At 42.6% G+C, this 3750-nt stretch overlaps 1 non-coding gene across 1 annotated transcript; it reads right to left on the reverse strand.

Moving 5' to 3' along the window:
- Window positions 1–2668: 2668 nt before the first annotated feature.
- On the reverse strand, window positions 2669–2750 carry trnas-gcu (transfer RNA serine (anticodon GCU)). The gene has a single exon. It is a non-coding gene; the product is annotated as a tRNA-Ser (tRNA).
- Between the last annotated feature and the right edge of the window lie 1000 nt (window positions 2751–3750).

The following is a 3750-nucleotide window of genomic DNA, read 5'->3' on the forward strand; positions in this document are numbered from 1 at the left end:
CACCACACACTTAGCAATAATCTGCTCATCGATGCTCAATTTAGGTTCTGCCAGGGTCTCTCAACTCCAGGAAATAATTTGGCAGATAGAGTAGAATGTGGGAAAATGTGAGGTTATCCACTTTGGTAGGAAGAATAGAAAAGGAAAATATTATTTAAATTGTGAGAGATTACAGAATGCTGCGGTGTAGAAGTATCTGGGTGTCCTCGTACATGAATCACAAAAAGTTACCATGCAGGTACAGCAAATAATTAGGAAGGCAAATGGAATGTTACCCTTTATTGCAAGGGGGATGGAGTATAAAAGTAGAGAAGTCTTGCTACAAATGTACATGGTGCTGGTGAAACCACACCTAGAGTACTGTGTACAGTTTTGGTCTCCTTATTTAAGGAGTGATATACTTGCATTGGAGGCAGTTCAGAGAAGGTTCATTTGATTAATTCCTGTGATGAAGGTGTTGTCTCATGAGGAAAGTTGAGCAGGTTGGACCGATACTCATTGGAGTTGAGAAAAATGAAATGAGAACGTATTGAGACATATAAGATTCTGAGGGGGCTTGACAGGGTAGATGCTGAGAGGATGTTTCCTCTCGTGGTTGAATCTAGAACTAGGAGACACAGTTTCAGATTTAGGGCTTTTTCATTTAAGAAGGTATTTCCTCTCTCAGAGGGTCATTAATCTTTGGAATTCTTTACCGCAGAGAGCAGTGGAGGCTGGGTCATTGAATGTCTTCAAGATTTTTATCTACAAGAGAGCCAAGGGTTATGTGGGCAGGTAAGAAAGTGGGGTTGAGGTCATGATCAGGTCAGCCATGATCCTATTGAATGGCGGAGCAAGCTCGAGGGGCCTAATGGCCTACTGCTGCTATGAGTTCTTCCGATCTTCTGTTCTTATGATCTCATTGCAGCTTGGTCCAAACAGAGACGAAAGACTGGAATTCCAGAGGAGAGGTGAGGGTGATTGCCCTTGAGTGAGTGTGGCATCAAGGATCCCTCGCAAAATTGAAGTCAATGGGAATCAGGGGAAAAACCCTCCACTTGTTGAAGTCATACCTAGCACAAAACAAGATGTTGTGGTTAGTGGAGGCCAATCATCTCAGCCCAGGACATTGCCTCAGGAGTTTATCAGGGTAGTGTCGTAGACCCAAACATCCCAGCTGTTTCATTGACGACTTTCTCTTCAACATAAGTCAGAAGTGGGAATGTTAGATGATGATTCACAACTCTTCAGATACTGAAGCAGTCTGTGCCTGCAAGCAGCAAGACCTGAGCAACATTCAGGCTTGAGCTGATAAGTGACAAGCAACCTTCTGGCCACACAAGTGCCAAGCAGTGAACATCTCCAATGAGAGAGAAAAAAAATCTACCTTTTGATATTCAGAAGCATTATCATCGTTAAATCCCCCACCATCAACATCTTGACCAGAAACGTAACAAGACCAGTCACATCTATGCTGTGGCTATAAGCGCAGGTCAGAGATTACGAATTCTGCAGCAAGTATCTCACCTCCTGACACCCCAAATCCTGTCCACCATCTACAAGGCACAAGTCAGGAGTGTGATGGAATACATCCCACTCAACAACACTCAAGAAGCTCAACACCATCCAGGACAAAGCAGCGCACTTGATCGGCACCTCACCCGCCACCTTAAACATTCAATCCCTCCACAACCAGTAAACAGTGGCTGCAGTGTGTACCATCTCCATATGCACTGCAGCAACTCGCCAAGTATCCTTCAACAGCACCTTCCAAACTCGTGACCACTACCACCTCGAAGGACAAGGGCAGCAGATGCATGGGAACTCACTACCTGCAGGTTCCCCTCCAAGTCACTCACCATCTTGACTTGGAATGATATCGCCATTTCTTCACTGTTGTTGGGTCACAATCCTGGAACTCCCTCCCCAGTAGCACTGTGGGTGTTCCTGCACCATATGGACTGCATCAGTTCAAGAAGGCAGCTCTCCACCACCTTCTCAACGGCAATAGGAATGGGTAATAAATGCTAGCCTTATCAGCGATACTCACACCCAAGAATGAATAAAAACCAAATCACTCTCCACAGATTACACACAATCTGGGCTTGGACATATACTTCAGGAGCACAGAGCTTTATATCACTACAACATGAGTTCCAAACTTCAGATTCTGTTCACTTTTCACATTATTTTCTACCAGCTTTTATCAATTCAGTATTCGGGTCTCTGCTCCTCAACCGTTTCTAACATCTCACCTCTTACAAAAAAACACTCTGATCTATCGTAGGTAGTAGATGACCCCTCATTTTAAACTCCATCTGCCAAAGCATTGCTCACTCACTTAATCTATCAAGAAGATTTGAAAATAAATTTCTTGCCAAAGGATAATTTTCTGCATCTGCTCCCTCGCCATTTGCTTTTCCCATTTGTCTTTCACTTGGTGCAAATCCAGAGAAAGTAATGATGGAAGGAAGGAGGGGAGGAAAAATCTTGCTCCGTTTCGTGATCCCTATTTGATCTTCATTCCAGTGCAGTTTGGGTGAAGAATTCCAATTGTCTGTCTCAATTTTAATAAAGTATAACAAATTCTGGAATCACTGTCTGGACATTGACAAGAACAGGTTTCGAGGCTGACTTGATTCATAAGCTCACCCAACATAAACAATACACGAAACAGCTCATAAACTAGCGACAAGGATGGGATTCGAACCCACGTGTGCAAAGCACAATGGATTAGCAGTCCATCGCCTTAACCTCTCGGCCACCTTGTCAGTTGCAGAGATATAGCTGTCACCTTCAGCACAGCTTCTGGCTGTGCAGCCAGCTGTGGAATGATGGAAATATATCTTCTGTCAGTAAATGAAGTTGGGAATGGAGCAGTGTGAAACATTTCCAGACCATGTCCAACACGTTTCTACTCAGTGTGAAAACCCACCACGGAAAGACTGGAACATACAATCATTTCATCACATCATGATTAACATCACTCAGACACCTGAACCATTAGGTCACTGACGAAGTCATGATGACCGAATTTCTCATGAAATGAAAACTGAACTAACTGACTGGAAGAATTGCTTTAACCCCACATGATCAGCGAGCCACAGCATCAGGCCGACTTGTCGGGTGGTGTAAACAGATATCACTGCTTCTGATCTTCACCAGAACAGAGAGTGAGATGTAACATTGATCATCAAACAGACTGTGAGAGAATACAACAGAATAAAACACATGGAGAGACACTGTGGAATAACAAATAGATTTGATTGGAATGTTGAAATTTTGATTGGAATGGATAAAACACCAGAAACAGCAGATTAAATTGGCATTCTCATCATTATATTGATCTGGGACAGAAAAGAGAAACTGATGGAAAGAAGAGAAGAAGGAAGAAAAGAAAGGATGGAACTGTTCAATCTTTTCAGTTTTTTCACTCGCCCATCAAAGCTGATAAAAAAAAGTTGCAAATAACAGAGAATTTCACCAAAAAGGGAGATTAAATGTTGCTGAAACCTTGGATCGAAGGATGCCCCAAAAGATCACCTGTTTAACTGTCTCCTCACTAGGGGATTTCAATCAGTGAGCAATATTATTCTCTACTTTTTTTGTTAATTGGTCCCAGAACTGTCACTTGCAATTAATATCTGTGTTCCGACTCCTGAATAATAAAATTGTGAGTTTCTCGATATTTTCTGGACACAGTTCCTGCTGAAAGAACTAAGAACTCTTTTCTAATTTGCACAATACTCTATACACACTCATCAAGCCTGC

This window comes from Heterodontus francisci, unplaced genomic scaffold (assembly GCF_036365525.1).
Source record: "Heterodontus francisci isolate sHetFra1 unplaced genomic scaffold, sHetFra1.hap1 HAP1_SCAFFOLD_330, whole genome shotgun sequence".
In the NCBI taxonomy this organism is placed as follows: Eukaryota; Metazoa; Chordata; class Chondrichthyes; order Heterodontiformes; family Heterodontidae; genus Heterodontus; species Heterodontus francisci.